Consider the following 23767-nt stretch of genomic DNA (forward strand, 5'->3'; position numbering starts at 1 on the left):
GTGTTAAAGGCTGGAAGCCTATTTCTGTTCTACCCCAGAGGCATAATAGATTAAGTTCCATAAAACCATGGATATCCCAGGATTTATGGCATATATGAGAAAAAGGATATATGATCTATCCTAGGGCTGTGTGGGCCACCCCTCTCCTCTCAAAGCAATGCTGCTTTCTTGGAGAGATGAGATTCACAGAGCAGGAGAGGGAGCTACCCTGGTTCATGGAGCAGGAGGGGTTTGACAGGAATTGTGCTCAGTTCCCGGGAGGCTATGCATGATGCTCTCTGCTTCTGCCCCCAGCCCTCAACCTCCAAGAGTTACAAAGCTACAGTAGCATTTGAAAGCCATGGCTAGGGACAAATATGCTTTGAGAGCCTTTTTTCCTTTATTATGGTAGAGTGCTTTGCACACTCTAAGCATAAGGCAGATGAGCAAACTCCCTGCCGCTCCTCTGGCCGCCTTTATGCCTTCTGGTGGTTCGCCCTGTAGAGGGTCACAAAAGTTTAGCCCTTAGTTTGCTTCTTTTAATGCCTCTGAAACTCAAAGGGAAATTAACTGTTGCCAAATCTAAGAAATCCTCACCAGCAGTTAATGCAGATTTAGGGGAAAACAACAAAAAAAAAGCTTTTGGGTACCATTCAAGGTTATTTAAACGTGCTAGCTGTACCTGTTGTCCTGTTCTGAAAACAGGATAGCTTATTTGGCAAATGACTGTACTTTGTGCTGTTCCTGTCTGATATGAGACTTCAGTCCCATCGCTCTGCAGAGGAAACAAACAGAAAAGTCATCTTAATATCAGGTTTTGATAAAACAGAGAGGAAATTCCCAGTCTGTATCTTCAACAGGACTTGTATTACACTAAGGAGCAGTACAAATAGGTGTTATGGCAGTAATTCCTAGAGATGCAGATGGGTGGAGAAGAGAGATAAGCCTAGAAGAGAAGTAGGAGAAAGGTGGGACAAGGACCGGTCCCATGCAATTTCTTCTGAGCTGTAATGATTTTGTGAGAATTTTGTGCTGAGCTTGAAGAAGGAATACAGGCAGAGAGTACAGGTCACCTACAGCATTAACTCCTACAGTGCTTTTTTACAGCATTTTTACAGAACTTTTGCAGTCATATTTACACAACCTGAGAGCTAGTTAAGTACTCTCACTGCAGAAGTTAGTGTGTAGAGGGAAACTCTGTTGTACATTTTGTAGGAAAATCTACAATACATAAGGGTTTATTGACTACTTTTTGCAGAATATTTAGCATGTCATCATCCTACATAAAGGTTTATCATCACTTTGAAAAGAATTCATTAAAATGTACTGTCTTTTGTTAAAAGCATCCCTACCAGACATTTACCATTCATGAAATATGCTACAACCCTCCCCACAAAACAACATCCATACATTCTCAGCTTGTGCTTTTCTTCCTGCTTTGAAGCAGGCACATTTTTGGTCAAAAGCTTCACTTGCAGGTTAAAATACTTCTAAGCAAATGAGCTTTTAAAGTAAAAGAAAATCCTAGCTTCGGTGTAGCATGAGTGGAACAAGCAATTTTGCTGCGCAACAGGATGGGGAGGTAGAGGGGCACCCTCAGCGCTCTGTGTGGAGTACTTCTGCCAGTTCATTGTTCAGGAAAATGCTGCTCTTGGACAGTGATGAATGCTCCTATCCCTCCTTTCCCTTCAGTACAGGTATTGCTCTGGATTTCCCCCCTGCTACCTCTCCAGTAGCAGCCTGACTGCATAGGCCAAGCACTGAAGTCTGAATTTCATCCTACATGAATTGTTTGGGAGCAACAGTTGAGATTATAGATTTACTGTGCTCCCCAAAATAGTCTGTGTAATTCCTTTCTTTTCCCTTTTCTAAGACAAAATTCATTAGAAGAGCTTCTGGTATAGCAATCATTTCAATCTGATTAACTGTCTAGCTGGAATACATGGCCTTGGCAGTAAAACTATTTCTAGATCCAAACTCTGTGCTTTAAGGCTGCATCGATGCTGCATGATTGATTTATCAAATACAAATTCCCTGTGGCACAGCAACTGCATTCAGGTATGTTGTTGGGAGTCAAACGGAAGATGTGGGTGCCAAGGTCTAAAGTGAGGAAAAGATTGTGGTGAGTTGACCCTGGCTGGATGCCAGGTGCCCACCAAGCCGCTCTATCACTCCCCCTCCTCAGCTGGACAGGGGGAGAGAAAATATAACGAAAGGCTCGTGGGTCGAGATAAGGGCAGGGAGAGATCACTCACCAGTTACCATCATGGGCAAAACAGTCTCAACTCGGGGAAATTCGTTTAATTTATTACCAATCACATCAGAGTAGGGTAACGAGAAATAAAACCAAATCTTAAAACACCTTCCCCCCACCCCTCCCTTCTTCCTGGGCTCAACTTCACTCCCAATTTCTCTACCTCCTCCCCTGAGCGGCGCAGGGGGACGGGGAATGGGGGTTGGGGTCAGTTCATCACACGTTGCCTCTGCTGCTCCTTCCTCCTCAGGGGGAGGACTCCTCACACCCTTCCCCTGCTCCAGCGTGGGGTCCCTCCCACGGCAGACAGTGGGAACGAACTTCTCCAGCGTGAGTCCTTCCCCCGGGCTGCAGTTCTTCACAAACTGCTCCACCGTGGGTCCCCCGCGGGGTCACAGTCCTGCCAGCAAACCTGCTCCAGCCCGGGCTCCTCTCTCCACGGGCCCACAGGCCCTGCCAGGAGCCTGCTCCAGCGCGGGCTTCCCACGGGGTCACAGCCTCCTTCGGGCGCATCCCCCTGCTCCGGTGTGGGGTCCTCCACGGGCTGCAGGTGGATATATCTGCTCCAGCGTGGACCTCCATGGGCTGCAGGGCACAGCCTGCCTCACCATGGGCTTCCCCACGGGCCGCAGGGGAATCTCTGCTCCGGTGCCTGGAGCACCTCCTCCCCCTCCTTCTGCACTGACCTTGGTGCCTGCAGGGTTGTGCCTCTCACATATTCTCACTCCTCTCTCCGGCACAGGGTTTTTTTTTTTCCCCTTCTTAAATCTGTTATCCCAGAGGCGCTACCACTGTCGCTGATGGGCCCGGCCTTGGCCAGCGGCAGGTCCGTTTTGGAGCCGGCTGGCATTGGCTCTATCGGACACAGGGGAAGCTCCTAGCAGCTTCTCACAGAAGCCACCCCTGTAGCCCCCCCACTACCAAAACCTTGCCACGCAAACCCAATACAAGATGACTGAAATACTGAGGTGAGGTCAAACTTGACAGGTTGCCAACTTTTATGCTGAGTTAGCAGTGTCTCTCCTTGACCTAAACAAACTGATATGCCGAAGGGAATAATTCTGGTATCCAAGAAAATAAATTGGAAGAGAGGTTTGCACACACATTCTCCTTTCCTGGGATAGGCACTACTAGAAAGAAAAAAAAAAAATCTCTGAGAAGATGGAAAATCAGTGGCAATAACAGAAACAGTGAGGATGAGCACCATGTACCGGTAAAGACGATGATGCAAAAAACAAGTTGTCTGAAAATGTAGCCTGGATTCTGGTGTTATAGAATCATAGAATCACAGAACGCTTTGGGATGGAAGGGACCTCCAAAGCCCATCCAGTCCATCCCCCCTGCCATGGGCAGGGACATCTTCAACCAGATCAGGTTGCTCAGAGCCCCGTCCAGCCTGGCCTTGAATGTTTCCAAGGATGGGGCATCTCCCACCTCTCTGGGCAACCTGTGCCAGTGCCTCACCACCCCCATTGTAAAACATTTCTTCCTTATATCCAGTCTGAATCTCCCCTCTATTAGTTTAAAACCATCCCCCCTTGTCCTATTGCTACAGGCCCTGCTAAAAAGTCTGTCCCCATCTTTCTTCTAAGCCCCCTTTAAGTACTGAAAGGCTGCAATAAGGTCTCCCTTATATGCATTTTTACAGCATTTTTACAGAACTTTTGCAGTCATATAACCCTATATGCATTTTCCTTTTTATTTCTCAATTTCTCATTGAACATTATTCTTCTGGTTTTGCTGCTGACAACAAACTGCTGTTTGCTGTTGGAAAATAAAGTCCATTGTTGTAAACAGAGGTACTAGAACAGCTGTGGATCATGAAAATGTTGCCTCTAGCCAACAACAAACAACAAGCACAGCAAGACATTTCCTACATTCTACGCTCTTAAAACCACTGCTTTCTAAACCCTTTGACATGAAAAACTTTGTGATGGTGTTTCTTAAAACCAAATGGAATTAGTGTCTTCTTAAAGTGCAAGACCTTGATTATGTAATGTCAGAGTCACTTTTTGCTGAATTCTCAAGGGCTCTACGCTGGTGGGAAGGTGCCAGAGAGCAGGTGGTGGACTGGGATGGCAGCTCCAGGAAAAGGCAGCCCTGTCTCTCTGTGTACTGTACATGCATGTGTATATCTGCATATGGACTTGGAATATGTGCTGCCTGAACAGCTGACCTCTGCTTCCCAGTGGCACAGCCTGCTGCAGGATTCTCACTGCTCCCCAAGGGAGGGACCTAGACGGTCGCTGCAGCCATTGTTGCTCTCCCAGCACACTCCCTTTCCCATCGGCAGCCAGCCAGGCATGATTCTTCTGAATGCTCACCACGTCCTCATCCCTAAGGTTCGAAAACTTGTGTTTGTCTAAGCTGACAAGAGTCCTACTTCTATATCTGTGTTCCTATTATACCTCTTTTTCCTTGATTAGTTAAATAACTGGACAGAAGTGCTATTGCTCCCCCTCCCCCGCTTTTTCTAAGAAGTTGAACTAGAAAGACATTCTTATCTAGAAATTCATCCAGAGCCTACAAACTGATGAAAACTAACACCCGACCCCAACAATTCCACTTACCCGTCATCTGCCTTCTGCTGAACATTCAGAACAAGATCACAGATACAAAGTTCATCTTCACCACAATCTTTAATAAAAGAAATCTATGAAAACCAAAAACATTTCCTGAATGACAGTGCTCAATTTTAAAATTATCTACAGACAGTAGTGTTAAACACCTTTGAGGGGAAGCATGTTCTTGTTTTGCAGATAAGAAAATCCCTCCAAAGGGCATTAAAAACTCTGACACGTGAACAAGTTAACACTGAGTAACATTACTACATGTCAACTGATTCATAAGAATGGTACAGGCAGAGTATTGTTAACCCACAACAAATATGATCTAAGGGGATCCATCTCTCTTTTATTTACTCTTCTATTGTAGGCTAAACTAACCTAAATTACTTCATCTTTGCCATCAACTAGAAGTTCACATGAACAGTGACATGGCTCAACCAACATGCTTGTTATGCCATGGTGGCTGGTGCGTGTTTGTATGTGTATGAGAGCAAGCCCATGCAATACAGACAAAGGTATAAAAGGAACCAGGTGACACCCCCCCCCAGGTGCCTGCTTTCAGCCCAGTGACTCGTGAAAACACGAGTTTTCACCTGCACGTACCTCTTCTGTGTTTGCAGGGGCCACATGCTATGCACATGTATATAGCCAGGTGTTTTACAATAGTAAGTCTGTATACTTACAATATAGGCCACAGATGCAGGAGAATATATATCAAGGACAGGACTGGAGCCAGGATTTTCAAGGCCAATGTCAATGCGCAAACAAATGGAATTCACTGCATCGGAAGGTTCCTGTAAAACACATGCTCAGATGATAGCTGCCAGCACAGCAAATAGGGTAAAATTGGTAATTCTATTGTAAATTGATAATGCGTAGTAAAATCATACTTGCTTTAAACAAGTAGTAACAATGCAAAGCTTCATTTCTTTACTGAAATAATTTTGTGAGATTGCCTAGTGTGGGCTCCTCTTGCTAAACAGCTTTTACCACCATTTCCATGATAAAACTCCTTTTCCTAGGATTCCTGGAGACTATTCATCACAGTTACTTCTAGGGCTAAGGAACATGCAGATTCTCTGCAGCTGCAGAAGCTGGTCCTCAAAAGCCACCAGCAGGTGACTTTTGTTCTCACCTAGCTACAGAAGTCAAATTCCTATTCCACTCTGCCTCACCATCACAGAGAGCAGCTGGACCTAAGCAACACTAAAACACAATATACCTCATGTCTCTGCTGTTTCTTAGTACTGGATGGATACTCTTCTAGCCCTATAGCTCATGACTCTACAATGGCACTAAATGTGATCAACAAGTCAAAGATATTTGCATTGCAAAGCAAAGCAGGAATCAAAGTCCTCTTGAGCACTGTGTGCAGTTTTGGGCCCCACAGTACAAAAAGGATACGAAGCTACTAGAGAGTGTCCAGAGGAGAGCCACGAAGATGGTGAAGGGTTTAGAGGGGAAGCCGTACGAGGAGCGGCTGAAGTCACTTGGTCTGTTCAGCCTGGAGAAGAGGAGACTGAGGGGAGACCTCATCGCGGTCTACAGCTTCCTCACAAGGGAAGGAGGAGGGGCAGGCGCTGATCTCTTCTCCCTGGTGACCAATGATAGGACCTGAGGGAACGGCAGGAAGATATGCCAGGGGAGGTTTAGGCTGGACGTTAGGAAAAGGTTCCTCACCCAGAGGGTAGTGGAGCACTGGAACAGGCTCCCCAGGGAGGTAGTCATGGCACCAAGCCTGACAACATTCAAGAAGCACTTGGACAATGCCCTCAGACATATGGGGTGAATTTTGGGGTTGTCCTATGCAGGGTCAGGAGTTGGACTCGATGATCCTTGTGGGTCCCTTCCAACTCAGGACATTCTATGATTCTATGATTCTATGACTTACTAACTACCTGACCTAGCATCATGCAGGGGGCATATGGCAGCTCTCAGGGCTGTGTTCGGTCTTTGGTTCTAGAGAAAGACGGAGACTTTATTTTTATTTTTTCCAACACAACTTGTGTATACCTAGGGCTAGCATGCACCAGAAGTCTGCCTGAAATGTTAGTTTGAGATAAAACATTTGCCACATAAGTCTTAGTTCTTACAGGAGAAACTACTCAGAGGGAAATTAAAATCTATTGAAACTATGGACTATGAGCTCTGTGTTATGTCGGAGCTGAAGTACATAATTAAGAGTGGCCTCTTCTGTCCTAAAAAGCTGTGCTGAATAAGACAGTTATTAGTGTCTTTGAAATCAGAATCTTACTCAGTATTTTCCAGTTGTGGGGGATTTGAAAAATGTAAATCATTGATTACACCATGCATGAAATTCATCTTATAGATGTAAAATTCATCAATGTCTTCCTCTGATAATTTTTGTCACATAACTGCTTGCAATTGCACTTACCCGTACACTGAAGACATCATGAACACAACTCTCCTCATGACATACCACAAGATCCCTCTACATGTATCTTTCATTATTTTCTTTGAACAATCCTCTAGAAGTCACTCTAGAGGACTGAAGATCTGCATCCAATGTTGCATTGTACTTTATAGCTACGAGAAAAATAACAGTACATTTTTTGCTGAGTCTGACTGCCCATGATCTCATTACTATGCTCAACATTACAGAATGATAAGGCTTTCCAAACCACACTAAATATTTTACTTTTTTCATAGCTTGCTAAACACAGAGCAGTCTCAAAATGATAAAATTTTCTCGTGTTTTCCAAAGCAGTCAAACAGGTTTAAATCCTGATGTAAGTTCTCATCCACAGAGAGTACATTAAATGGCAAACAATCCAGTCTCCACTGCAGATGTCTGAGCCTGCAGCTCAGGCAAGAAGCCAGTCAGCAGGGCCAGGATTACACTAGATAAAGGGGCCTTGCAACCATATCCCTGAACTCTGAGGAGACTATAAAGAACCTGCATCTTCTCTTCAATCACATAATAATTTCTGTTGTCTTCTCTTCATGTTACAACTAATACACCGTGGAAGTTCACCATTATTTTATAGCTAACATGAGTTCCTAAAGGCACTATACATAGCACTGAAGTAGTCCAACTGGTGTTATCCATGACATGTACATTTAAATAGCTTCAGTGCTGGTCTCAGAAATATTTGGTGCCCTCCTGTCCTCTGAAATGAAGAGCTTCTTCCCACTGACATCTGCACTGAGCCTATAGATTTTTTTTCTGAAGAGAGAAAAGTCGCCAGTCTGCTGTTAAAAACAGCAGCTCACAAAGCCTCTGTCCTCACAAGTAGCATCCTCCAGAGATACCCAGTTACCCTTCCTAAAGTCTCTTGCCATATCTGAGCGATATCAGCTGCAAGAAAACCACAGAACTTGGTGAGCAAAGGTTGAAAAAAATCAGCTTCTCACTAATGACATTTTCTGGGGTTTGTTGAACAGTGAGTATACAGCTCTCCTTTATATTGTTAATTCCTCACTTTTCAAAGATTATGGAGCCAGTGATGAAAGGTTTTAAAACCACTTTCTCAAGCACTTAAGTTTTATACTGATATTGCCTTTCTTGACATTCAATCCAATATTTCTTTAGAATTTCTACTACTCATTTGAATAATGGACTTTTGAAGAAACTAATATAAAACAAGCCATTGAAATACTCTTACCCACTTGATTATTTATCTTAGCAGGTCTAGATGTAGCCTGAAAACATATTTTGACAGTTATTTCTGTGTTCATGTTCAGCAGACTGATTTTCTCAGGTTTAAATGAGGCAATTATGGACACATTCGCAATGTTCTGTGACCTGAAAAATATTTTTAAAAGGTTACGTGTGATTTTCAAGAGCACTGGGTAACTTAGAAGCTGTTTTCTATTACTATCTGTAAACATAATTGGTTTGGTTTTTTTTTTTGCTTCTCAATGCAAACATTTTTATGGCATTGGTAAAATTATTTTTCTTTGCATGTAACTGAATTTGTTGATACAGTAACTTTCAGTAATGACAATAAATAATTTATCGTGTCAAATTAATGCTCTAATCCTTCCCTTAAGATAACAGAGAACGAAGCCCTTGTCCTGTTTTCCCAATAAGTAAGCTGCTTCTGCTCCTTTAGGGAAGTTACTGAGCTCCTCTGGGAAGGCAAAGAAGGGTAATTCTTCATTTTAATTAATACTCTTATTTTTCAGAAAAACAACTTTCATGTAATTAATCAAGATTTTGAAGAACAGTTTTAAAGAAACCCTTTATGTAAAAACAAACACTTTAATAAAAAGTAAAACTCATTAATCAAACCAAATGACAGAGTGAAAGAAAAATGAGCATCTTCGTTAATCAAATCTAAATAAATGCTGGTACTCCAAGGAGCATAATTTTCTTTAATGTAACTCCCATCAGCACCAGCAGCAGTTCTATTGTGGGTCAAAGGTCCAAACTGACCATTCACTTTTAATAATCTTGTTTTATTATGAAACAAGTAGCAATTCAGTGATGTTTTTCTTGTTACAATGAGGAGCCTCAGGTGAGAAGACAGGCGACAGATAGGAAAGCAAGCTGCTTTTTAATTTAGCTCCTCAAGGAAATAATGGAAAATACACAGTACTTAGGGAGGCACAAGATTTGGGTTCTTGTGAAGCCTTTCTTCTTTGTTTTGTGAAAGCACTCAGATTGCTCTGGCAAAGGCCACATGCCAGAAAAGATGGGTTTCCTGCCAGAAATAGGTGCCAACTCTCTTTCACTGCTCTCTGTCCTTACTATGCAGAACAAGTCTACCAGCTAGTAAAGGTCATGCAGGTTGTATGGGAAGTGGTTTCATCTGTCTCAGGCTCAGCTATCAAAATTATACTGCAGCGACTGGAGTGCAACCTACTGTTACAAATACTCTCAAGCAAGCCGCACTCCCTGCTGCTGCCCCTTCCCTCTGAACCACGCGCCTGCACAGTGGCGGTGGGCAGGGGTGTCTCCTGGCCCTCCCCGTCCCTGCCCGGGTCCCTCCCAGCAGCCTCCGCCACCGGCTTCCCCCCCCCCTCTCCCCCCGCGCGCCCTGGCTCTGCCCCCCAGGCTGCCTTGGCTTTCGATGGTTTGACGATACAAACTTAAAAGAGGTTTAGTCTAATGCTGTTTTTCAGCTAGCTACCATAGCAGCGATTTAGGCTCTGAACACATAGAATGAAAGAGCTTTTTGGGTTGTTTGTTTTGCTGTTTAATAAACTAAATGCTCAACTTGCATCTGAATCATTAAGTGCTTCCTTTCTAAAAGAGTTTACCAATCATAGCAGAACCACATTTCCATCAGCACCAACTGATACGTCAGTAATATCATCGTCATCTAAGTCTCTATGGCCATCTACTGATCTTCCAAAGAATTGGAGCTGTTGTCCAAAAGCAGAATCTGATCCTAAAATTTTCTGGGAAAGAGAGTTTGATTACTGAGTTTGCCACAAGGGTGCTTAAGTCTGTAGATAGCAGCCTAAGCAATGGATTTTCACTGATATTCTCTGTATACACAATGCATTGTTCAAACAAAATGCTTTTGTGGATGTTTTCTCAGATGCTTTTAAGCACTTTTTCCTCCCCTGTTGGAGCATACAATGGACTAGATTTTTCTGTCTTGGGAGTAGATCAATTAACTGACTGCTGTATGCCAGCTAGTACTTACTGGAAACTTTTTCCATCTCACATTAAGCAACTCAAAGAATAGGAAGCTTAACAGGGCTTCTAACAAATACTTTCTGCAACCAGAAAGTCTGCGTGGAAACTGACATTAACATTACCATTATATTGGCATATGGGATACACAAAGACCCTTGAAAGTATTTTCCTTTAATACTATATATTTATAATTTACAGAGCTGGGATTTATCCAATCTTCACTGTTGCATATCAGCCCTAAGAACCTGAATTATGGGTGTCAAAAAATGTATAGGAAATCAGCTGACTTCATATACAGGCACCAAAAATTATGAGGCTCAGATAGAGCATCCTCCAAGTCCTTTTCCTCTGTACACTTCAGCTATAAGCACCACAACATCATCCAGGGCATGCTGACAGCTGAAGTAAGGAGAGGCACAAAACTTGAAATAAGCCATGAGAATAACATTACTCCTTTAAGAGGATTAAACAGTAGCCAATAAACAGATAGAAAATCCTTCTGTTTTCCTCTAGCAGATCTAAAGGCACTGAGTACAACATTATGCAACAAAGTTATTTACCTGAGAATATTTGGTAATTATAGTCTTTTGAAATTTATTGTAAATCTAAATTGCTCCAGAGTTTTGGTTTTCCAGTGGTGCACCTATTACAACATCATTAAAGTCATCCAAATCAATGTCTGCAAGCATTGCGACCGCTGATCCAAAGCAAGTGTTTTCTGACCCCTGTGGACCTTCTAAGAGTTCTCGTTGATCCAAAATTCCCTTTAAAAAAAGGAAAAAAAAAAAAAAGAAAAAGAAAAACCACAACTATCATTGCATCAGATTAGACATAGGAGCAGTATCTATGCGCATTGTTTTTTGGTTTTGTTTTCCAATACATTCCCCTTGGACTGTTCAACCCTGAATTCCTTCCCCATTGTATTGCCCATTTAGTTTGCATTATGTCTCAGAGTCTTGGCAAGCATTACATAGCAAAATTAAAGCATGCTATGCAAAGCACTAACAGCAAATATAACCATATGTATGAAGCTTAAATGCTCTCACTGTCCTCATCTGACTGTTCTGAAAGTTTCACAATACATTGAAAAATACAGTTTCCAGTTTTGAATTGCCAGTTTTTATGCAGAGGGAATGGAAATTATGTAACTGGACATAATTCTTTGAAACAGAAATGCAATTTCCTAACTAAACTAATGAAAGAAACGTGTCTAAATGCTAAACTCCTGACCTCTCCAGTGCCAATGAAGAAAGAAAGATTGGAGATCTTTATAATATATAATTACAATAATCACATTTACACTAGCTTAACTTCAACTCTCTGGCAAATATCATTCTCATCTTTAACCTCAGTTATCACACTGTGCTTAAAATTTTAGAAATACCAGCCAAGTTATTTATTAAAAATGACTAGAAAAGTATAATTTGCACAACATAGACAAGTTGCACAAATCCAGGTTCTTTTAAAAAAAATAAAAATCATTCTCTCATTATTCTTAATATATTATTTAACTTTAAATAATTTTAAACTTAACATTTGACAAAGTCTAAAAGTTGTAAGGATAGTCTTCCAATTTATTCATTTTTCAAAACATAAAAAAAAATCCTTCCATTTTTCTTTTCTTCCATATTTTTTTTCTAATTCCACAGTCACAAAGACCAATGTCAGTTGCCAGCAATACCACTTCCAGCACCTCCATCTACCTTGAAATAGCCTTAGGGTACAGTTTCCTGTTGCTGCAGGATGATCTGACTATGAGCTGCTGTTGAAGAGGATGGTCCTTCCTCTCTATTTGATTGATTGCAATTTACCTAGTAAAAAGGCCATGTTCTGTTTTCTCTGATGGATAGCAGATATTACTTTACTTTGCATATCCAGACATCCACGATCAATTGTGAGGCTGTTCAAAAGTGCCAGAGGCTTCAGGACTCTTAATACAGATATTCTGAAAACACCTACCACAGGTCTGAATAAAAAACACATTCAGTCAAGCATCAGACAAATAAGATGGTTTTGCTGACAAAGATGACAACATGAGTAATAGCAACCATCCAGTGTGAAAGCCTACAAAACAATGCAGAAAACTGGCAGAAGAGCATTTATTAGGACTGTTTTGGTAATACTGTTAGGTGTTGAACAGATTTGCTAAAATCAAATCTTCGTCAAAAAGATGAAGTATTCTACAAGCAGCTGGGAGAAGTCTCACAATCTCTAGCCCTTGTTCTCGTGGGAGACTTCAACTTACCAGATATCTGCTGGAAATACAACACAGCAGAGAGGAAGCAGTCTCGGAGGTTCCTGGAGTGTGGGGGAGATAGATAGATAACTTCCTGACGCAGCTGGTAAGCGAGCCAACCAGGGGAGGTGCCCCGCTGGACCTGCTGTTTACGAACAGAGAGGGCCTGGGGGGCGATGTGGTGGTCGGAGGCTGTCTTGGGCTCAGTGACCATGACATGACAGAGTTTTTGATTCTTGGAGAGGTAAGGAAGGGGGGCAGCAAAACCGCTACCCTGAACTTTAGGAGGGCAGACTTTGGATTGTTTAGGAGTCTGGTTAACAGAGTCCCTTGGGAGGCAGTCCTGAAGGGCGAAGGAGTCCAGGAAGGCTGGATGTTATTCAAGAAGGAAATCTCAAAGGCGCAGGAGCAGGCCGTCCCCATGTGCCCTAAGTCGAGCAGGCGGGGGAGAAGACCGGCCTGGCTGAACAGAGAGCTTTGGCTGGGACTCAGGAAAAAAAGGAGAGCTTACTGCCTTTGGAAGAAGGGGCAGGTGACTCAGGGGGACTACAAGGATGTTGTGAGGTTATGCAGGGAGAAGATCAGAAAGGCGAAGGCCCAGCTAGAACTTAAACTGGCCACCGCTGTTGAAGATAACAAAAAATGTTTTTATAAATATATCAGCGACAAAAGGAGGGCCAGGGAGAATCTCCCTCCTTTGTTGGATGCAGAGGGAAACTTTGCCACGAAGGATGAGGAGAAGGCTGAGGTACTTAATGCCTTCTTTGCCTCAGTCTTTAATAGTCAGACTGGTCATCCTCGGGGTTTTCAGGCCCCTGAGCTGGGAGATGGAGATAGGATGCAGAATGAAGCCCCAGTTGTCGAAGAGGTGGCAGTCACCGACCTGCTCCTCCACCTGGATGCTCACAAGTCCATGGGGCCAGATGGGATCCACCCGAGGATACTGAGGGAGCTGGCAGAGGAGCTGGCCAAGCCACTCTCCATCATTTATCAGCAGTCCTGGTCAACCGGGGAGGTCCCAGATGACTGGAGGTTAGCAAATGTGACACCCCTCTACAAGAAGGTTCGGAAGGAGGATCCAGGGAACTACAGGCCTGTCAGCCTGACCTCGGTGCTGGGGAAGGTCATGGAACAGATCATCCTGAGTGCCATTACGCGGCACGTGCGGGACAATGGGGGGATCAGGCCCAGCCAGCATGGGTTTATGAAAGGGAGGTCCTGCTTCTCTAACCTGATCTCCTTCTATGACAAGGTGACCCACTTGGTGGATGAGGGGAAGGCTGTGGATGTTGTCTACTTGGACTTTAGTAAGGCCTTTGACACTGTCTCCCACAGCATTCTCCTGGAGAAGCTGGCTGCTCATGGCTTGGATAAGTGCACTCTGCACTGGGTTAAAAACTGGCTGGACGGCCGAGCCCAGAGAGTGGTGGTGAATGGAGTCAAATCCAGTTGGTGGCCGGTCACGAGTGGTGTTCCCCAGGGCTCAGTGTTGGGGCCGGTCCTGTTCAATATCTTCATTGATGATCTGGATGAGGGGATCGAGGGCACCCTCAGTCAGTTTGCAGATGACACCAAGTTGGGTGGAGGTGTCGATCTGCTGGAGGGTAGGAAGGCCCTACAGAGGGACCTGGCCAGGCTGGAGTGATGGGCCCAGGCCAACTGGGTGAGGGTCAACAAGGCTCAGGGCCGGGTCCTGCACTTGGGGCACAACAACCCCAGGCACCACTGCAGGTGTGGGGAGGAGCGGCTGGGAGCTGCCCGACGGGAAAGGACCTGGGGGTGTTGGTCGACAGCCGGCTGAACATGAGCCAACAGTGTGCCCAGGTGGCCAAGAGGGCCAATGGCATCCTGGCTTGTATCAAGAATAGTGTGGCCAGCAGGACCAGGGAGGTGATGGTGCCCCTGTACTCGGCACTGGTGAGGCCGCACCTTGAATCCTGTGTTCACTTTTGGGCCCCTCACTCCAAGAAGGACATCGAGGTGCTGGAGCGTGTCCAGAGGAGGGCAACGAAGTTGGTGAAGGGTCTGGAGCACAAGTCTTATGAGGAGCGGCTGAGGGAACTGGGGTTGTTTAGTCTGGAGAAGAGGAGGCTGAGGGGAGACCTTATTGCTCTCTACAACTGCCTGAAAGGAGGCTGTAGCGAGGTGGGGGTCAGTCTCTTCTCCCTAGTAACTAGTGATAGAACGAGAGGACACAGCCTCAAGCTGCGCCAGGGGAGGTTTAGGTTAGACATTAGGAAAAACTTCTTCACCGAGAGGGTAGTCAAGCATTGGAACAGGCTGCCCAGGGAAGTGTTTGAGTCCCCATCCCTGGAGGTATTTAAAGAACGGATAGATGTGGTGCTTGAAGACATGGTATAGATGGACTTGGCAGTGATAGGTTGACGGTTGGACTCGATGATCTTAAGGGTCTTTTCCAACCTTAATGATTCTACGATTCTATGATTCTATGATTTGTGTACAGTGCCTAAAACCAGGACCAGGGAGCCACCTAGAGCATCAGCTAAGCTATTAACTTGCTTATTGGCTCCATTTTGGTCTGTTCCAGCTGGCTTATTCCCAGATTACATGCACAAGCGGTTCTGGGGAAAGTTTGCAACTGCTCCTGAAAAGCAGAATAGGCAAGATCACACTGGGCAGGGCTCCATCTGCAGTCCTCTAAACCAGGCAGGCTTGACACCATTTACCCCTGTGCTTATGCCACACCCTGGGCAAAGCACATGCTCTGTTTCTCGTTACAAAAATGCCACTCACAGTATTTCAAACACTTTGAAAAATATACACTAGTGACTTAGGGGCTCTGAAGAGATCGAGGGCCAAAGGCTTTTTAGCATGCATGTGGCCAGTCTGCTTTGACAGAAGCTAGCCTGAAGCAATGCTGGCTTGAGCAAGTCTGCACCAGTTGGCCATGGGGCCAGGGATCGTTCTTCTTATCACTCTCTGATTTAACAGAACAGACATTGCCACTAAGTACTGTTGCAGTTTGGACTGCTTTTTCCTTGGTAAAACTAGTCCAGGGAACAACAGCAAATCCCTCCAGCTGCAAGTGAAAATATCACCACTTATCATGGATGGGGAGGCAGAAAGCCAATTCCAGCTTTGCTACAGTGCCATTCTTATCTTTGTGATGGTAAACATGTATACTCTCCTTTCCTCTTTCTTCAGGTCATTCGTAAACAATGGTGCACCCACAAGGAGCACATCTGTCACAGAATCCCTGTTAACATCCACTGAACACACCACACTGCCAAAGTAGGAGCCAATCTGACATCAGTAGCGAGTGAGTTGTGTTTGTATGTAGATTTTGTAAAGCATAATGTTTTAGCACCTGACTCAGAAAACTCTTATACCCAGAAATAGTCCAATATTAATGAATGAAATTGCCTGTTGGAAGGAAATTACTATATGACATACTCCGGTGTTTGAAGAATCATATCCTTACTATGTGTCTGTTGTTTCTGCCCAGTAGCTACTGTTATGGTTTTACCACTCAACAATAAGAATGCAAACAGATAATAAGCTGTGGGAGGTATATTTTTTTTATGTTAAACTGTGCACATGAAACTACCCAATCTCTGATTTACTCTCAGATTTGTCTTACAAACAAGCCAAACCAAAGCCCTCTAAACTTTCTGCTCTTTCCCAAATGGAGAAAAAGAGAACGAGCTTCCAAATCTCTTTTGATATCATCTTCACAACTTTGCAGGCAGAGTGGAGCTCACTAAGTCTCTCCCAATTAGAAGTGTTGACAGCATGATACATTAAGTGGCTTTGTAGATTATCTTTTACCACTAATTGAATGACTTCCTAAAATACTGTTTGAGTTGCAGTTAACCTCATTGAAATAGTCTAGTGGCAGAGAAAAGTGCAAGTGGGATTCTAAATGCATTGCAAGAAAGGAATTTTCAAAACAAATGCATTGCAATTTACTACTGTGCCAATAAAAACAGATGCCTGCAAAATCTGCATTTATGACCAAAATATACTTGCCTGCTCGCCTCTCTGGGACTGCACAATTGCGATATTACCATGGCTATCAACATCATAAATCACTACTCTGCCAGTGTAGTTGGATGTTGGTGCACCAGCAACAAAATAGATGGAGCTCTGAGTTAAGAGAACAGCAACAGAATAACCTGGGGAGAGAAGCCAACATTTAACACATGTGAGAGACCATTAACTACGAGTTGTCAGTTGGTTATCTGTAAAGGCACAGAGGATGAGTCAACCTGGCATGAGTTGTCACATCAAACTTGCAATAGTCTTCTGGAGAGAACAATGACACAGATCAATAGTCTAGCCTATTCAGTAAAACACAGACCACAAAAATGTCATGCTTGTGAAGGAGACAGATAGAAAAAAGAGTGCAAAGAGTATCCTTGGAATGAAGAAATAAAGATAAACATGAAATCAACATTTGGGCCAGCCTCAAATTGGGGAGGAACACCTAGCTTCTGCAAAGCTTGTAGTGCATTTTCCCCACAGCTCACCAAACCACAGCCCAGTGCTTTGGCTGAATACAACAGGCTACATTAATAGCTTGTCAGCTGAAGGGCTTAGATTGATTTAGCTTCTTTGAACATTTTAATCCTCATTCCCATTATTCTAACGTTATTTGCTTTCAGGAAACATCTTTTAATACCTGCAAATATTTTAAACATGTATTAGCACTATAAAGCTAGCATTACTATATATTTTACATTTCTATGGTTTAATTACAGCAAATTTGTAATTAAACTGAATAACAAAATCCCAGTGACTGGGCAGAACATGCAGGTCTTTAGCAAGCTGCAGTACAAAGTGAAGAGCACAGTCTAAAAGGATTATGCCTTGATCATTAAATATACAAGTCTAATTCAGATTTGTGTGCAGTCACTATGTTTTTCTAGGGAGAAAACATCACTAGAGACCAGAAGTTCAAAAGCAACAACAAAACAAGATTTTATTCTGCAGGTTAAGGCTACACATTCCTAATTAATAGATCACACAGCCATTTGAAGTGAGAGGGTGCAGTGCAGAACAGGGGCCAAACTAGCAAGCTGTACTGTGCTACCAGCCCTTTAGCTTGGGCTCCCCACTAGTATGGAGAGCTCTTAGTGGGGGAAAGAAGGAGGTGGAAGGGAAATGAGGGGAAAGCAACAGTGTCAATGAGGAGTAAGAAAAGGCAACAAAATTGTTTGCTCCAAAAAGATTTAGGCCAATACTCTAGAGAGTGCCTAGTGGAGAAGTGCTGCAAGAAAGTGACCTGACCTTTTCGGAATTATTCTAGAAAAGGAAAGAATAGAAAATCTGAAGAGTTCAGACATGCAAAAGAGCTACTGCTCATAAGGTTTGGTTTAGGTTTTTTCATTGTGTTGGATACAAGTACTGCTAAGCCATAGGGAAAAGATTACATATTAGTGGGAAAAATAACTCATCTCATTAAATAACTTCAAGGATAAGAAAGCCATAGTTGCTTAATGCAGTTGTATTCTTCAGGGATGAATTGCCAGAGCAGGCATGTTGTAGGTTTGCAGAAAACATTTCAATGTACTGAGAAGACAAACTGCCTGGCTTTATTGGGTCACAAAATCATGCATCAGAAAATATATGGGCCTTATTTATAAGACCTCTGTTAAACTGCAGCAATATTCCTAAAACTATAAACTGAACTGGAAAAGGCCAAGAAAAGAGAGAGCACAGATGAAACAATAGCAAGTCAATCAACTTCTCATCCACATGTAATTGGGGAAGTACATACAAATGTTAAAATAGAAGGTACCCAGAACAATCCGTATGATACACTACGCAGCTTTTTCAAATCCCATGACTTCTTATGTCTCTGATGACAGAGCCTGATTTTTTTTTTCAGCTTACCACATTGATATGAGTAGAATTTTAAAAGCACAATAAAGATTTCCTTCAATGAATTATTGACCAGTAAATAAAATCTTTTTGGATGCAAAATTCTTATTCTCAAATCACTTCTTAACAGGAGTCTGGCTGTCTGGCTAGAGCAGAATTTTCCAAGTTCTTTAATATCTTAATAAAGGTTTGATACATTTCCAGATTTGTATTTCAGCCCCTTACCTAGATACAAACTATGATTTCTGTCCTGTAGAATTTTTTCAAACACATGGCTTGGAAAGGTGGTAACTCTGAAGACTCCTGAACTACTGTTCCACTCTAGTCATAAGCCCCAACAGCACCCAGCAGCAGAACATCCTTTAAAAAATAAAAATCAACATTTTAGAACTACCTATTTCAGAAAAAGCATGAGTGAAGCTGAAGTTACCATACATAATTTCCTACATCATTGTGTTTTAAGGCAGTGATCTACATTCTAATGACTGCAAGCAATTGACTGGAGCTGCTTATGGTTACCACTTACATGCTAGATTTTACTGCCCTGTTAAGTGGGATTATCACCCTTCTGTTGCAAGAAGATAAGTGACTGCTTTAGCTCCCAGGGCCCTGCAACTCAAGATAAAATGGGTTTATTTGTAGATGCCCCCTCCCTGGAAGTGTTCAAGGCCAGGTTGGACGGGGCTCTGAGTAACCTGGTCTAGTAGAAGGTGTCCCTGCTCATGGCAGGGGGGTTGGAACCAGGTGATCTTTAAGGTCCCTTCCAACCCAAACCATTCTAGGATTCTATGAAACACTGTGATAATTTCCTAAGCCTGTCCACCCTGGGGTTGGGCTTGCCATGCTTTTATGCACTCATGATCCTCCGAAGACTGTCAAAATTTCATTCTTTAGGTGTATTGTAAGATGTCCTTGAGAGGACAGTTAAATCTAAAATCCAAATTAATATGGCTTATACATAAATACTTAATCTTAGACTTGTACACAGAAAACAAACATAGTTTAGATTATTCACATTATTGAAATTCTTTCATTACTGAACTGAGATACTGATATCGAAAACTGCAATAAAAATAGTATGTGTAATTTTCCTGAAGAAAAACTCAAATTTTTCTTAATTTTTGCCATTTCCTAGCATCAAGTGCTCGATAAATTAAAAGTTCAATTTGTGCAAATATGGAGGACTTTTTAAAGATTTTTTTTCGTTCAGATGAAGGGCTATGAGAAAGAGACAACCTTCCTGTATTTTCAGTTGAAAGCTGCTTGAACCACACTTGAATTTTACAAAGAGGACCTATTTGGTCAAGATAATCTTAAAATTGATTAGCATGAAAAATATATCTGATTTATTATTGTCTCTAATTTCTAATTTAAATATGCTTTAAAGAAATATTATTAACTTTACAAATATTAGACGAATTATTTTCAGACTTTATTTATTTACATCTTGGTCACTGCCTAGAAATAGGTCAGCTTTACAATATTGTTTCAATTCTTCTGAGTTATTCAGCTGCAAAATGTTAACTTGGAGCAACTGTATTTTTTATGCTAGGTGAACTCAGAAATCACTGAAATCATTGGATTAACTAATCTCAAAATCATTACGTGAAAGGAACTATTACTCAACTTCACATATTAATGTATATTTTTTACTTTTTGGGATATACACCATCTATTAGAAGTAATTTTTGTGGTATTCAAGTAAAAAAAAAAAGGGCATAATTTGACATTCTGCTTGTAAAAAAAAATCTTAAAATTGGTCATTGTGTTTTACTAGTCTTATTTTGTTGTACTTCTAAGCATTTATGTCTACATAATTACATCTACTTATATAATTAACTAATTAAATTCACATACCTTTTCTGTGAGTAATGTGCACTGAAGCCCACCTGTGACATTTCCATTTGGAATGTATCATCACCTTGATCTGTACCTGGTAAAAAAAAATATTCACATATGGTCAACTCTATAGAACCACACAGGAGATCCAATCCTGCTGCCTCTGAGTGTAGCTATATAGGGACTGTATGTAATTTTTTCCAAACTCACCAATTCCGCTAAAGCATTTCCAACATTTACAGACAATGGAAATCAACTCTCAAGCTGATAAACAGTAGAATATTTTGAGGATTTAATGGCAAATTGATAAGATGGCTGCATGGAGCCATGATACTATGGAGTCTCTTCCAAAAGAGGCAAAAGATGATGATAGACAGCTTGGATCAGTCTGCACAGTGTTGTTTCTGTGGCTAATCTGTTTTTATGTGCCCTAGGAAGCACTAATAGTACACTGAAATTAGAAGCTTTAATAACTCTATATTCACAACTTTCAAATGAATGTTTATCATAATATATGACTTATAAAAACTGTTGTAAATGTGATGTGCAGGAATATTTCCTAAGCTAGATGGATGGGACTTGAGTAATGTGAATTCAACAGGAATACTCAGCAAAACCCAAGAAGGGAGAGCTCAACTGATCCCCTCGATTTGATTAGCAGCACAGGCCTGGTAAAGAATAGACAGAGGTGAAAGAAAAGGGGAAGATTTCATCCTGAGCATGGTAAGGCTGCAGCCATGAAAAGCTCCTTTGGGAGGGCTGAGGGCAGGTCACAAATCTCCCAAGCAAGGTCTAAATTTGACTTTAAAAAGCTGGCTTTTGGGGGAATGAAGTGCCTCTGAGTCACCTCTACAGCAACTTTGTCCAAACAGTACACAGAAGACTGCGGGTGATGCTAGGGATGGAGCTTGGTAGATGCCCCACAGATTGCATTACTGTAGCTTTTCAGTTCTGTAATCAGTAACCTAGTCTTCTGATTTGCTTTTTATCTTTACACTTGCTTACCATTAACAGAGAAACACAAGTGAATCTGAAAAGCATAAAGATACCTTTACTCCTCCAGTGGTAATAGCTCCAAATACATTTAGACATATATGGACAAACCCTTGGTGGATGCCTGAAGCCCAGGACCTGACTGAAACTTTCAGCAACTGGGGAACATTTCCCACAAATCTGCAGAAACCAACTTGAAGCTCAGGCTCATTAGGGGTGGGATAGCTGGGGGAACACCTGTGCAAACCAGAGCCTTCCTGGGGAGCAACAAACAGCTCCAGCTGCCCCTCATTTTCACAGTACTACACTAAGGTGAAGCTAAATAAAATCCTCAGCTCCTCAGCTAGGAGAATCTGATCTAATTTTTCAGAGACATTGCGAATTTTATCTTCTGTGCTAAAAATGTGCTCTCCATGTGTTCCTGCTTCTTCCATTAGTGCAGCCTCAGATGACACATTAAAGAAATACTTGTCTGATGGATGACTAGCAATTCCTTTTATTTCTTTAATTAAGTTTTTATTATCAAGTTCATGCCTGATTAAGTATCCCAAAACCTTGGGGAAAAAAAGAACAAAATAAGAAGAGCGAGGAAACCATGGTGTTACTCCATTTCCTTCTGTATTATTTGAGTAAATATTCTACATATAACAAAAAAATAAAATTACTTTCATTCATATTACTGAATTGCTTATTAGACTATATTCCTATACAAGGGACCATTCAGATAGGAAAGACATAAACCAAGGCAAAGAAAACAACCACTGAAGTTGCTTGGGTAATATTGGTTTTGCTTTTTCAGCCAGTTAAAGACCACCAATATTTCACTAGTTCATGAAGATTAATTTCACTTAGTTTCAGTCTCACCAGTGTAACAATGCATGCATTATACATAGCTTATATATAGAACATGTACTTTCATGCATAAACAACAAAATGATCTTTCAAAAATTGCAATAATATATACAATTATAGTATTACCTACAGCAATGCCAAATCTGGTTATATTGTTTTCATTGCATTTACCTATCACTATTTTCAAGTCGGAGCCATCGTGTGATTCACCATCTGTCACAACGACCATTACTTTTGTGGCTGTTGGGCGTCCTCCCAATTCAGGTGAGAAGGCATACTGTCTGTTATAAAATATTGGATTTATCAGATGTCAATTTATAATGGATGGAATTCTGTATACATATTGTAATGAATATATCCATGACCAACATAGAACAAGGTGCATCTGTAATACTTTTTTATTTGTAAATTAAGTCTGCAATAAGAATTTTTAATTATGCTCCTAATAGCTTTTTCTCAAAGCACTGCTCAAAGAACCATCAGAAATGTAATCACGGAAGTAGAAAAAAAAAAAACCAACACAAGTAGGACTGGATGGTATTTCAGATAGAAATGTACATTCCAGGGAAAACAAAATTTTTTTGTACAAATGTTTCTAAATAACAGTTCTGACAAAAAAACCCTTTTTAATGTTTTGTAACACCAGAGTAGCCAGGAATTGGCTCCACCAAGTTCAAACAAAAGGGAAAGAGCATTAATATTAGGTTCCTCAATACTACTGCAAATTTGGACTCCACTGAAGGCTGAGACTGGCTCTAAATAAGATTTTCAAGGCCATTTGATTCAGCATGTATTTTGGCCTAGAGTCCTGTCCTTGATTCAATTGCAAAATAGTATCTTCCTATTGAGGAACAGACCTGGTTTGTACATGTAGTCAGAGTCATGGTATATCATTTTAAGTTTTTCCTATTTTTCATGCTGCTGGTGCTACAGTGACAAACTGACACCAGACAAGAGATTTTATTTTCTCTGCAGTCAATCAAGGCCTGACCTGCAAACATGAGTGTTATTGGTCCCACTGAATCCCTGGATAAATTTTACTTCTTTCAGTGATTTTGTATCTTTCCTAAAAGCTTGTCCATGGTGTTGGATGCACTGTCATGTTTAGACATCTGAGACAGCCCAAACAATTCTGTTGTTTACCAGAAGTACTTTAGTGTAGAGTTTAACCCAAAGGTTAAGGACTTGTTTTTCAGAAAGTCTAGTTTACATATCCCTGTACTGTTCTGCACGGGGCACTGTAAACGTACCTGATGGATTCTGTCTGGTGCTGGGAACCTCGTAAAGAGGCTCCAAGCACTTGCATTTCCAGTGGGAATGAAATTCAGGATGTGCTTGTCACCTTGTAAGATAAGTTACAATAGTAGCACAGTAATCATCATGTTTTACCTTGCATTGTCAATGGCTTTGAAAGTATTAGTCAGATATCCTCCCTTCTGATATGTTCCTTCCATTGCTTTAACAACCTCATCCTTTGTTTGATATGTATTCAAGTTGAACACTACACGGGGATCATTAGCATACTGAACTAAACCCACCTATGCAATAAAGAAATTATGTTAGATTATCACACATTATAATCAGTCACATAG

General features: G+C 41.8%; 1 pseudogene; it reads right to left on the minus strand.

The window, feature by feature from the left end:
• LOC104023088 (integrin alpha-2-like) overlaps positions 1-23767 on the minus strand; it is a 41654-nt pseudogene that overhangs the window by 15009 nt on the left and 2878 nt on the right.

Source organism: Nipponia nippon, unplaced genomic scaffold (assembly GCF_047370975.1).
Source record: "Nipponia nippon isolate SJK-2023a ecotype South Korea unplaced genomic scaffold, ASM4737097v1 scaffold_34, whole genome shotgun sequence".
Classification (NCBI taxonomy): domain Eukaryota; kingdom Metazoa; phylum Chordata; class Aves; order Pelecaniformes; family Threskiornithidae; genus Nipponia; species Nipponia nippon.